General features: G+C 48.1%; 1 pseudogene; it reads right to left on the minus strand.

Annotated features, from left to right (window-relative positions):
- Positions 1-8931: 8931 nt before the first annotated feature.
- LOC110319492 lies at positions 8932-9154 on the minus strand (annotated as a pseudogene).
- Between the last annotated feature and the right edge of the window lie 5509 nt (positions 9155-14663).

A 14663-nucleotide genomic window follows, 5' to 3' on the forward strand; every position in this document is an offset into this window, starting at 1 on the left:
CACACACACACACACACACACACACACACACACACACACTCAGTTTTGCTAGGATCACATCTAGATTACTAGACTCTCAGCATCTTCTTGAAGCTGGTCAGTGTTTTACTCTCCGTTAATGAGAGTGTAGATGAAAAAACGATGTTCTGAAAATGACACATATACACACAATCACACACACACATATATACATACACACACATATAAACACACGTACAAACATAGACACTTTCACACATATACAAATACACACATATAAACACACATAGATACAAACATACCCATGCCCACATGCATTACCCCCCCCACGCACACTAATTCTAAATGTAACAAACTGAAGTACCCACACTTCCACAAGATATAAAACTCTTTGTGGTAATTCTTAATATACAAGATGAATGGATGAATTAATTGGCAGGTAGATATGTGGGTGGATATATAGGATGAATGGATGATGGACGGATAAACATATGTAGAAGGAAGGGATGGACAAAAGGAGGGAGGGAGGGAGGGAGGAAAAAAAAGAATAGATTGATGTGTGTGTGTAATGATGAAGTGAAGAGTGAATGAATACATAATAAAAGGAAAGGTTGGTGGATGATGCCAAGATGAATGGAAGGAAAGATGAATGGGTGAGAGATGATGGATGGATGATGGATGGATGATAGGTGGATGGATGGATGGATGATGGATGGTGGATGGATGAGAGATAAGTGGATGATGGATGGGTGGATGGTTGATAGGTGAGTGGGTGGGTGGATGGATATGAATGGATGATGGATGGTGGATGAAAGATGGATGGATGGATGGATAGATGGATGGGTGGTTGATAGATGGAATAGTGAAATGGTGGCTGAAAGGAAAGATGAGTGGATAGATGGGTAGATGATAGAAGAATGGATAGGTTAAAGAATGGATGGGAGGATGAGAAGAATGGGTGACAGGTGATAAAAGGAAGGATGAACAGACAGAAGGATAGACGGATGATCTACTATGAACAATGGAAGGACGATAAGAGGGAAGAAAGGACGGGCCGTATCTAATAACAGGGGCTCTACTTACTAACTGTGGGTGACCATGCCTTGCTCCTCGGCAACCAACTCCTCTTCCTCCTAGATACACAAAAGGAAGCCCAGGGCAACAGCCATGCGCTGGAGAACTCTGCCTCCGACAGCCAGTTTGTGCAGTGTATCTGACTTACCCTGTTTTGCTTCTGAATAAAATATTTTCTTTTCTTTTTCTTTTTTTAAGATTTATTTATTTATTACATGTAGGTACACTGTAGCTGTCTTCAGACACTCCAGAAGAGGGCGTCCGATCTTGTTACGGATGGTTGTGAGCCACCATGTGGTTGCTGGGATTTGAATTCCGGACCTTCGGAAGAGCAGTCAGGTGCTCTTACCCACTGAGCCATCTCACCAGCCCCCCTGAATAAAATATTTTGCTACTTTGCTAGTGTGTGTGTGTGTGTGTGTGTGTCTTTAATACTTTGAGGATGATACCAAGACCCTGGAAATATCTGTTCTCGATCAAGACCACCAGCAAGCTTACCACCATGTAAGCTCACACAAGGCTGTGGGTCAAACCACCATCTGGGAGCTCCTTATTCTTAGCAAATACACATTTCAGATACAGAGATAGATCTGGATTTGAGATATGGGCACTTTCAGTCCCAAACGCTGCCAGGACCCTACCTCCACACATGGGATCCCTCCATCGAACCAGTCGTTAAGAAGACTTGCTCATTGACATTTCTGGGATGTTGCAGAATGTACCAAAGGCTCAGGATTCTGAGACCTAGACTCACCGTCTACCCCTTCAGAGCCTGTGTTAGTTAGGGTTTCTATTGCTGTGAACAGACACCATGATAACAACAACTCTTATAAAGGAAAACATTTGATTAGGGCTGGCTTACAGGTCCAGAGGTTTAGTAAATTATCATCGTGAGGGAGCATGTAGGCATGCAGGCAGATGTGGATCTGGAGACAGAATGAGAGTTCTACATCTGGATCCTCAGGCAGCAGGAAGACACTGAGCATGGCTTGAGCTTTGGAAACTTCAAAGCCCACCCCCACTGACACACTTCCTCCAACAAGGCCACACCCACTCCATAAGGCCACACCCCCTAAATGTGCCACTCACTATGAGCCTATATGGGGGCCATTTTCATTCAAACCACCACAGAGCCCATCCCTGGCCAATCAGTCATCAGAAAAGTAGGTGTGACCTTCAGTCCATAGATTCAGGTATGTGCTTGGGCCTGACTCAGCACTTTATACCCCCTGACTCAGCACTTTATCCCCCCAAGCTATTCCTATGCTGCTTGGCTTCTTGCTTGGTTATCCATGAGACCCATCCAGCTAGATCCTTCTCATCCCTCTGATCCCTGCAAGTTGTTCCCAGAGATGTCCTGTCCATGAAGACTGTATATGCTTATCTATGGCTCCCCATTGCTTATGGGGTGAAAAACATGACCTGGAGACCTCTGCTTTACCTCTACCTCATTCTCCAGCCTTTTGTGCTTGCCCAGACTGGACAGGGGGAAGGAGAAGAAAGCGCTGGTCTTGGGCACAAAGGGAAGGGCCAAACACTAAGGGACCAGATTAACAGTGTTTTAAAGCAAAACTAAAAATATAAAAATTCTTCCAAAAATACATAATACTGAAATTTTAGATTAAAATAGCCTCTGCTGTGTATTTGTGTGATACTGATGACTTAGCTTAGTCTGCCCAGCTCTGCCCTCCCTTCTCTGGTCGGCAGCATGGATATTTTGTCATTATTTTTTTTTTACTTTAATATTGGTTGTAAACATTACAAGTCATCAAGTCATCTTGATCCCTGAGTATATTCTAAATCCCTTCCACTTTGCGGTAAGTCACCTACCATAGTCCTTGCTTTTGAGGTCCTGGCCACACAGGCCTCTCCCAGAGTCTCCTGTCGGGTCGTCTTCAGTTTCTGGGGGTTTATTCAGACTTACTGCTCCAGTCCGCTGATCCCCATGCTTTGTGCTACAGAGGACAGATCCATCAAGGCAGGATATCCAGGGAGCCCTGACGATCCCGAGATTGGAACAAGCTCTGGTCCCTCAGCACTTCTGGCTTGGATGGGGCATGCTGGCTTGTGTCTCTCTTCCTTAGACTATGTGGGACAGGAACACTGAAACCACATGGTGTCAGGCTCATGCAAGAATGAATGAATGAATGAATGAATGAATAAAGAAACACGAGGATTGGTTTAATGGAAAGGCAAGTGCATGTGACAGAGCGAATGAGCGGATAGAGGGTAAGGGCCTGCATCAGTTGGTGGAGAAACAGTGAATAAAAGACTGGGTGAGGATGTGTGAAAGGACTCAGGCTTCCCACAAGGAGCTCTCAGTGTTACCTGTGGTCTTAGCCAGGATTTCCATTGCTGTGAACAGACACCATGACCAAGACAACACTTATAAAGGACAACATTTAACTGGGGCTGGCTTACAGGTTCTGAGGTTCAGTCCATTATCACCATGGTAGGAGCAGGGCAGCATGCAGGCAGGCATGGTGCAGGAGGAGCTGAGGGTTCTACATCTTGTCCCTAAGGCAACCAGGAGAAGACTGTCTTCCAGGAAGCTAGGACTAGGGTCTCAAAGGTCACTCACCCCCAAAGTGACACACTTCCTCCAACAAGGCCACACCTCCTCATAGTGCCACTCCCTGGGCCAAGCATAGTCAAAGCGCCACACCTGTGAACCGGTAATGTGAGGGTCCACACCTGTGAACCGGTAATGTGAGGGTCCCCCTGTTCTTGTGGACTGTCAGCTGATTCGGTCCATGAGGGCGGTGGGAGCAGAGACATCACCCAGGGGCTTGGGAAGCCCCGTGAGTACTTATGGTAAACGACCACACTGGGACGGCTTGTCAGTAGGCAGACCAGCTTTACTTAGGGTGACTGAAATGGTGATTATAAAGATTTGGGGACTGAGAGTAGGGACATCCAGGGTGGACGGATGTCATTGGCTGGGGGTTTAGGGTACCTGTCATACCTCATTACTACAGGGAAGCGTTTCAGGAATCTCAGGTGCGAGCTGGGCAGGTTTGGTCAGGAGAAAGAAAATTGATCCAAATTAATTGGGGCTATGTGACACTCCTCAGGTAGCGGTGAGTGTGGGGGCTTAGAATTCCCGGGACAAGGTCAGAGAAGCAGACAAAACCAGTCCTCCATCATGCGCCAGGCCCCAGAAGGCTATCGGGTCAAACATTTACCTTAATTACCAGTTTTCCCACAGTAATAATCACCCAGAAACAGCAAAAATGACAGAAGAGAAGAAACTGGCAGAAGTGGGGTATACTCACAGCGAAGAGACCAAAGCCACACAGCCAGAAAGCTGACCCAGTAATAAAGTAGGACAATAACAGACACAGTCCTGGTGGGTCTGGAGCCATGGGAAACCTGGGGATCCTGGGCTGACACTCTCCGATCTGTTTCTGATGTCCCTGAGGTTTTATGAACCCATGAGGTCAGACCATACCTTTCCACCCTCAGACTACACACCCCCACCCTCAGACTCCACCTCTCCACCCTCAGACTCCACCCCTCCACCCTATGACTACACCCCCACCCTCAGACTCCACCCTCCACCCTCAGACTTTCATGCTTCACTTCTCTTTCCCTTTGTTTCTGTTTTATTGTGTCCCCCCCACCAATTGTACACATGCTTGTGCACACTCACACACACACACCCCACTCTGCCAGTCTCACTCCAGTGAAGCAATCCAGTCTAAACTGGCAGCAACCTGGTCTGCAGTGGCAAAGGTGTTTCTCATGGTGGTACCACACTCTCTCCGTGAACTTTGTTCCAGGAGTCCCAGGGATGGCAGAACCCAAACAGTCAATGGTGACAGTGTTTCTGATCTTACTGTGAGAACTGTACAAACCTTTGTGTACTGGAGCTATGGCCTGATGCTCTGCTTCAAGGTCCCATGACATCTCTGGCCTACTGGAAGCTTCAAGGTCACAGCTTCAGCCAATAGCCTTTCAGGGTCTCCTGACTGGACTTCTGATCCTTCTTCATATTATGTGGTCTCAGCCACTCTCTGGAGACATAGAGGAAGACCTCATGACTCCCTCTTGTATCTTTCATGACTGCAGAATTAAGTACCACATAGATGATGTGGCCAAATTCTGTGTGGATATTGAGTCCTTGGACTGCATAGCAGGCTGACCCTGGGGAAATACTTCTCTAGGTGTGTTATGGTTTGTATATGCTCAGCCCAGGGAGTGGCACTATTAGAAGGTGTGGCCCTGTTGGAGTAGGTGTGTCACTGTGGGTGTGGGCTTTAAGACCCTTATCCTAGCTGCCTGGAAGCCAGTATTCTGCTAGCAGACTTCAGATAAAGATGTAGAGCTCTCACCTCCTCCTGCACCATGCCTGCCTGGATGCTGCCCTGCTCCCCCCTTAATGGTAATGGACGGAACCTCTGAACCTGTAAGCCAGCCCCAGTTAAATGTTATCCTATATAAGACTTGCCTTGGTCATGGTGTCTGCTAACAGCAGGGACCCCCTGACTAAGAAGAGTTGTTTTTATCCAGCAGGAAACCCCTTGAGCCACAGTCTCAGCTTGTTCTTTCTCTTTTTCAAATATATTTGCATTTTGCCAACGTGGGGCAGTCCCTGGCATGTCTTGCCCTCTGGGCACCTTTCCTTCTGTGCCAGCACAGGGCATGGACTTCCTGTCAACAGTCACAGACTCTTTCAGCACCTGTTGGCTGCACCATACACTTGTCCTTTGCTTTGTTGGTGTCATGTCACAGCCTGGGGGGCTCCAGCCTTGAAATGCACTCGCCAAGCAAATTCGTCCCTTACCTTTAAGTTCTATCAACTTGAGTTTCCAGGACACAGGCAGAATGCATCCAGGTTCTTTGCTGGGACATCACGAAAATGGTCGTTTAACTTTATTGTCTTTTTCTCCTCTGAAACTTGTGAGCCAGGCCTCCATTGTCCCCATTTCCCTCAACAGTCCATCATGCTGGGGAGGGCACAGAGGCAGAGCCTGAAGCGGCTGCTCACACTGCATCCACTATCAGGAAGCAGAAAGCAGTGGATGCTGCTATTCAGTTTGCTTTTTCCTTTTTATTCAGTCTGGGATCCTAGCCCATGGAGTGGTTCTACCCCACCCGGAGTTAAAATGGGTGTTCCCCTCTCAGGTGTCTTAGGGTTTTGTTGCTATGAAGAGACACAATTACCATGGCAACTCTTTTTGTTGTTGTTGTTTGTTTCTTTGTTTCTTTGTTTTTTGAGACAGGGTTTGTCTGTACAGCCCTGGCTGTCCTGGAACTCACTCTGTAGACCAGGGTGGCATCAAACTCAGAAATCTGCCTGCCTCTGCCTCCCAAGTACTGGGATTAAAGGCATGTGCCACCACTGCCGGGCTACGGCAACTCTTTTAACAAAACATTTAATTGGTGCTGGCTTACAGTTTCAAAGGTTTAGTCCACCATCATCATGGTAGGAAGCATGGCAGCATGCCAGGAGACTTGGCGCTGGAGGAGCTGAGAGTTCTACATCTGCATCTGCAGGCAACAGGAAGAGCCACTAGGCCTAGCTTGAGCTTCTGAAACTTCAAAGCCTGCCCCAAGTGAAACATTTCCACCAACAAGACCACACCTCCTAAGAGGGCCACTCCCTATAAGTCTATGGTGGCAATTTTTATTCAAAACTCCACAGAAACCTAATCTAGACACTCCCCCTCAATCACCCTCAGAGGCTTGTTCTACATCCTGTCAGAGTAACTGTCTCCCTGTTCCTGTCTATCCTCCTACACTAAATCTACACATATCCTGTATCCTTGGCCTCCAGGCCATTTCTTCTGACTTTAAGATCAATCAGGACCTTCTTTGAGTTTCTGAAAGACTCTTTTTATGCCCTTTGCCTAAAGAGGAAGTAGATCCCTTAGGCTGATGCTCAGCCTGCTGGTCTAGACAGGTCTATAACCTCACTACGCAGCTGCCCCATGGAGATACATTGTCTCAAATTATTGAGACTCTCAGAAAGCCAAATTTAACTGCCAGTGAGTGATGCTGGAGAAGGAAGCCCCCAGGCCCATGCTACACAGTCAACTACAGATACATGCACACAACATGGCCCCCTCCTGAAGGCAGTGGTCCTGTTGGCAGCACAAAAGCACAGTGGCCACTTAAACTGTATGTTGTCAGCACAGAGGAAAGTTTGTCGCCATTACCTGGATTTAATCTGTCTTGAGGAGGCACATGCTGTCCATGTGTGCTGGCTCCACGTGGCTTTCTCCTGGTGACCATCTTCCCAGCACGGCTTCCTTAAGCTATTCCAGTCAACTAGACAGGTCGTGGGGACTAAAGAGAACAGGGCCTTTTTCAAAAAACACTTAATGAGGAAGAAATGAGTTCTCCAAAAATGCCTTCTCTTGCACTGACTTGTGATTTTTTTAATTTTAAAAAATGATTTATTGATTTTTATTTTGTGAACGTTGATGTTCTTCCTGCTTGTGTGCATGTATGAGGATGTCATATCTCTGGAACAGGAGTCACAGATGGTTGTGAGCTGTGGATGCTGGGAATTCAACCTAGGTCTTTTGGAAGAGCAGCCAGTGCTCTTAATCACTGAGCCATATCTTCAGCTCCCTTCCTTGTGATTTTTAATTAAAACTAAAAAACACAGAGAGGGAATTGTATATATGCATGTCTTAGTCAGGGTTTCTATTCCTGCACAAACGTCATGACCAAGAAGCAAGTTGGGGAGGAAAGGGTTTATTCCGCTTACATTTCCATACTGCTGTTCATCACCAAGGAAGTCAGGACTGGAACTCAAGCAGGCTGCTTGTGGACGTTGTACATCGTGGTGCGCACTAGGCTCCGCACCACGATGTACAACGTCCACAAGCAGTTTGGAAGAGCAGCCAGTGCTCTTAATCACTGAGCCATATCTTCAGCTCCCTTCCTTGTGATTTTTAATTAAAACTAAAAAACACAGAGAGGGAATTGTATATATGCATGTCTTAGTCAGGGTTTCTATTCCTGCACAAACGTCATGACCAAGAAGCAAGTTGGGGAGGAAAGGGTTTATTCCGCTTACATTTCCATACTGCTGTTCATCACCAAGGAAGTCAGGACTGGAACTCAAGCAGGTCAGAAAGCAGGAGCTGATGCATAGGCCATGGAGGGATGTTCTTTACTGGCTTGCCTCCCCTGGCTTACTCAGCCTGCTCTCTTATAGAATCCAAGACTACCAGCCCAGAGATGGTCCCACCCACAAGGGGCCTCTCCCCCTGATCACTAATTGAGGAAATGCCCCACAGTTGGATCTCATGGGGGCATTTCCCCAATTAAATCTCCTTTCTCTGTGATAACTCCAGCTGTGTCAAGTTGACACAAAGCTAGCCAGTACAATGCATGAATATATGTCATTATCAATGAATGTATAACCCATATATGTATATGCATGCATGCTATTCATATATAGGACAATATGTCAGTTTATGATAAGCATCAGTTTATGTATGTACACAATGTTTATTCATTGCACACTTTTCCAGTGACTCTGGTGACAGCAAGCACACCTCAGAAGGAAGGGAGAACACAAGGCTCTCCCTCTGCAGGGCTCTTCACTGTGGCTGTGGATCATTCTACAGTTACACACGTTTTCAAGCTACTTTGCTGAGCATAGGACCAGGGGTCCAGGCTCAGGCCTCCAGCACCTGCCCTCATCTGCCTTCCCCTGCCCACTGACTTGTGTAAGGGCCTCGGACTGGTAGGTGGTCCCATCAAAGAGAAGCTTTGGAACCAGCTGCCTTGTTCAGTCTGTCCTGTGAATCTCCGGACCTATGTTTGGAGTTAATCAGTTACTGCTAAGACACCGAGAGTCCATCCTTTTTTTTTTTTTTTTTTTTTTTGACTTTTCAGGGTTTTTAGTAGTCCCATGCAGAGGTCTGGTTCATTTCAGCTCCTTCACTGCCAAACCCGGGGGTAGGGACTGCTTCAGCTTCTCTGCCTTCTCCTTGTCTGCGATAACCAGGGTGTAAAGGTACCTGCTGCAGCAAACCTTGAACTTCACATCATCCTTGTTCTTCTTGATCTTGACAGACTTGGCATCCTTCGGCCGGGCTGTGAGCAGAAAGTCCTTGATTTCCTCAATTTTCCGAGGCATGGCGACGTGGGCTCGGCTCTGGCATCCGCACCCCTGCTCCCTGCACCGTCCCCGGCTGCGGATCGCCGCGGATTCAACGCCCTTCCCCTCCTGCTCAACACACTCCAGCAAAGGCTTTAAAACAGCAATACTCAATGCCAAAGACCAGAGGTAGGAAGGACTCCCTCTTCACACTGTGGAACCTACAGAGGAGCAATGTGTGTGTGTGTATGTGTGTGTGTGTGTGTGTGTAAGTGCAAGAGTGTATGCCTGCATGTGTATGAGCATGTATGTGTTTATGTGACTAAGTGTGTGTGCATGCATATGCATGTATTGTGGCATGTGTACCTTTATGCATGCATGTGTGTGCATGTATGTATACTCGTGTGCATAAAAATCCGATAGCAAGAAACCCACTCAACTACTCGATTTGGCAATTCCATTCTTGCAAACTGGACTAAGAAAATAATCAGGAAATGAAAAGCAGGTTGCTAGCAACATACATTAATCATGGCTGTCTTTGATTTTCTTAAAAAAAAAATTAAACTCCCAGCAGTACAAAAAAAAAAATGAAGTGAATTTCAGAATGTCTAGACAGTGAAACATTGATGCAGCCATCAAGCCTGGTGTCCACAAACACACTGTCATAGAGAAATGACAGTACCGTGGAGCCCCCATGTATTCCCCGCTTCTGGGTTTCATGTTACACCGGGGACTGTGAAGCCTGCTGGCAGTTGCATGCCTGGTGCCCACAGCACAGCAGACCCTAACCAGAACACATCTCTTGATGAGCGCTCTTGCTCAGAGATGGGCCTGGGTCTGTGGGGAATCATTGCTAATCTCAGCTGAGCAATGTAGAGGGACCTCTTCCTTAGGGATGACTTCGATGCTTGCTGAATACATTTTGTTTTATGAGCCTAGAGTCTGAGCGTTTGCCTCAGTTGGTACAGCTCTTGCCTAGTGTTCTAGAAGTCCTGGGTTAAATTCCCGGGTGTGGTGGCACACTCCTGTAATCTCAGCATTTGGGAGGGTGCAGGAGGGAGGATCAGGAGTTCAAGGCCCTCCTAGGCTACATATTCAGTTTGAGGCTAGCCTGCATCCATGCGATCCTTTTAACGATATTAAGCAAGAAGGGGAACTCTGGGGAAATGGCTCAGCAGTTAGGAGCAGACACTGCTCTTGCAGAGGACCCAAGTTTGGTTGTGAGCACACAGAGCTGCCTGCAGCTCCAGCTCCATGGGATCTGATATATGTGGTCTCTGACAGGGAAAATAGTAACTGTATGAGCCGAGCCCCACTCTCTAGTGGCTTCTGTCTGTCCCTCTAAGGCCCATGCACCTGAGATGCTCATCCAAAGACATCAGAATGAGCACTTCTTCCCAAATCCATATCTGGAAAGACAACGGGGCCTCTGACAGGGACATTTCTACACACAGCTCTCTAGGATGACCAGGAGGACATGTAGAGTCAGCTGACCCTGGGTGGTACACGTTTTAACAGCATACACTTCTCTACAGGCTGGAGAGATGCTCATTCTGAATTTGAGCTCAGGGCCCTCAGATGGCCTTGCCTCTTTCTGCTCCGAGGCCCCATGGTACAGGAAGCCTTCCTCCAGGAGCACTGGAAACTGAAAGTGACCTGTGGAGGTGGAGAACTTGTGGGGTGGACCAACATGGGAGGTGATTGCTGAGTTTAATTCCCCTGAGTCCATGTAAAGGTAGGAGGTGAGTACTGTCTGCACAACCATGTCCTCCGACTTCCAGACTCACACTATGGTACATACACATAAACCATGGCACACACACACACCATGCACATATATACACACACCATGCATAGACACATACCATGCACATACACACACACACACACACCATGCACACACACACACTGTGCATATAGATACACACACCATGCATAGACATATACCATGCACACACACACATATACACACACACACACACACACCATGCACATACACACACACCATGCATACACACATACCATGCACATACACACACATCATGCATACACACATACCATGCACATACACACACACACCATGCACACACACACACTGTGCACATATATACACACACCATGCATAGACATATACCATGCACACACACACACACACACATATACACACACATGCCATGCACATACACACACACCATGCATACACACATACCATGCACATACACACATACCATGCACACACACATCATGCATACACACATACCATGCACATACACATACACACAATGCATACACACACACCATGCATACACACACACCATGCACATACAACAAATACTACAGCAATCAATCAATCAATAAATAAATAAATGATGCAAAGGCTGATCTGGAGAGGTTCCTGCTGGAGCCATAGGGTTGGGACTGCCACAGAGCTGGTACCAGCTGACCCTACTTGACCCTGCTGCACCTGAGGCTGACATGTCCTCAGGCCCTGCTGGCTGTCCCAGGGTCAGAAACTCCCAGGCCATATGGCTAGGTTGCTCAAGAGCGATTAGAAACATAGAGCAGTATTTAAATCTTTCCAAATTTTAAATGTGGGTCATTTCTTCAAAACACAGACACACTGGGAGGTGGAAACAAAAGCCTGTGAGATGGCGATGTGCCCACAGCTGGAACCGCACGTGATTATGCCCCTGCCCGCCTGTCTAGTTAGGAGCAGACAGGGGCCACCGGGACAAGGCATTATGGTAATGGCCTCTTTGCTTAACATCGGCTGGCCGAACTACGCTTTAGGCACAAATGAGACAAATTAAGGGCACTCAGCTGAGAAGGACACGGTTTTTTTCTCCCTGTTAAGGAGCTGAGAGAGAGAGTCATTAACTGCTCAGGGCTACTGGAAGGAAGGGGGAGGTCCCCAAACACAGGAGGTGCCCAGAGCCTATGACCTCATTCTGTCCCCATCTTTGTCTTGGCTGCTGCATCTGGGGAGTAAGAACCCTGCTTTCTCCAGCCCTGCAGAGCAGTAACAATACCAAGGTGGGTGAGAGGTGGAATAATAATAATAATAATAATAATATATTTAATGTGTTTTGATATTTTATCGACTCTTGGATTCAGACCCAGGTTCTCATTGGTGTGTGTGCTGGGCCAGCCTTTCACCAGTGTGTACCTACTTCTGATGCCACGGGCCGTTTGCCTCCCTTGCACATAATGGCACAGTCTGTAGCAGTGTGGAACTGGCTGCATACTCAACATGCCACACCTGGACGTCTCCGCCCTGGGTAACCAAGGCAGTCGGCCACTCAGCAAGCACATTTGGAAGATCTGCTGGGCTGTAGTGGGTTGTAAGCTAAGCCACGTGGGATGCAGGCATTTGGGAGCTAAGTCAAAGCTCAGAGTGTCTGCAAGGCTACCCATGAGAGCAGTCCAGGCTGCTGACTGTCCCCCACAGCCTTTCTGCTCAGCGTGTGGACCCCTGGCCAGCGGTACGGCACCACTCTAGAGCTTGTTGAACATGCTCTGACCCCTGAGCTATGAGAAGCTGTCTCAGAGAAGCATGGCACCCCAAGGCTTGGGGGGGGGCACTGCCTGTGAGTCTTCCTGGCTCACCAGGTTGAACAGAATGGGGCCCCACAGAAGTCAGGGCACCAAGTAGATGGAGCCTAACTCTACTTCCTGTCTATCTGGGAGCTAAAGTCTTGAACCCACAGCTGGTGTGAGTGTGCTCTGTCTACACATCCTGTATACCCTGATATGGTGAGTTTCTGAGGAACAGGGGTGTCCATTTCTCAGAACCTGTACTACCTAGACTATAGCTTACTATTCATGAGAGTCCTGTAGGCTCCAAGCAAAAGAACCCCCACTTAACACTGACACCTTGAACAAATGAAGTTCATTGTTCTCTCAGATTGCAGAGCCTGGAGCTGAGGCCTGTTTGACTGGGCCTGGGTTGCTAACACCAGCAGGACAGATGCCCCCATCTCCCCCAGCCCATCTCCACAGCTCTGTGTCTTTCTTCTTCCTGTTGATGGCCCCATGAGTTGGAAGCGAGCGATCAGTGTTTTCCTGATATGAAGGCTGAGAATACAACCTTTTTCAGGAGAACAAAACCTTTCTCACAAACTGCCCATGACTTCTATCTATCTAAATCTCCTTCATAGCCACCAGAGAGGAACGTGGAGAGTTTAGATGGCCAGTGGCCCCGTGCCTTGAGCTAAGGAGGGATGGGAAAGGAGAAGCTGGGTCTGCCTGATGCCCGGTGGGTTCAGGCAGGTCTTTGCCTGGCAACCCTTCTTCACCTTGGGTTCAACTGGAGGCTTATACTTCAAACCCTCTCTTAAGAAGAAAAACCTTAAAGGCAGTCAACACGGTGGGCACCAGGACCCAGGTGCGATACAGCAAACATGACTGACAGGTGAGCACTTTCCTTTAGTAAGTTGGGACGTGTGGGTGTCCTTGTTTGGAGGCTTGTACCTGAGCCCCTTGTCCCCAAGTGCTACAGCTTGAGTCTGAGACACCCCCCCCCCACACACACACACATAGAGGCTCAGGAGTGTGTGCACTTGGTTCCTGTCTGTGGTGCTTGGTCCCTGCTGCGGTTCCTGTCTTGGTTCCTGTTGGGTGGTTGAGGTTGTGAAGGGATGGGACCTAGCTGGAATGAGGAGGTAGTTAGGAGTGGGGCAGGTAGGAGGGTTTAAGTCCTGCCGTCTCCAGCCCAGGCTCTGTGCTTCCTGCTGGACAGAGATGTAGAAGCCGAAGGTGTGCAGCAAGCTAGCGCCTACCTCCACAGACCCAGCACGCATGCGTGGTGATGTCTGTGTGTCTCTGTCTGTGTCTCTGCGTGTAAGGTGTGCATGTGCATAGGGAGCGTTTGTGTATGTGTCTGCGTATCTGCTTGGGGCTGTGCATGTGTGTAGGGTATGTGTCTATATTTGTCTCTGTGTATAGGGTGTGTATGTAGTGTGTGTGTGTGTGTGTCTGTCTGTCTGTCTGTCTGTCTGTGTGGGATATGCATGTGTATAAGGTGTATGTTTGTGCTGTATGTGTATGTATAGGTATGCTTTCTGGTATTCGGCCATGTGTGTGCAGGTATGGGTGTGGGTTATGTACATGCATGAACATTTAGGGATCAGACATCAAGTATTATCCCTCAGGCTGTCCATCCACCTTGGTCTTTGAGACTAGACTGATTAGGTTGTGCTAGGCTACAGAACCCAGCAGATTCTCCTATCTCAGCACCCCAACCCCCAACCCCCAACCCCCAACCCCCAACCCCAACCCCCGCCCACTACAGAGATTGCAGATGTGCACTGATATCCAGGGCTCTTTACATGGGTGCTGGGGATCTGAACTCAGAACCCCGTGACTGATGCAGCAAACACCTCCTGAGCCCCACACTGGCCCATCCTCAATTTGGAACGAGGTTTTTAAAAAACCAGGGCAAAGCCACTGCAAATGACTGAGCACAGATCTGAAGTTTCCGTTGTGTGGAGTGGCTTTTGGAACTTCACTGGAAATGAACGGCTAGAGGCCGGCGAACTCATGGGCTCCC

The sequence above is a fragment of the Mus pahari genome, chromosome 3 (genome assembly GCF_900095145.1).
Source record: "Mus pahari chromosome 3, PAHARI_EIJ_v1.1, whole genome shotgun sequence".
NCBI lineage: Eukaryota > Metazoa > Chordata > Mammalia > Rodentia > Muridae > Mus > Mus pahari.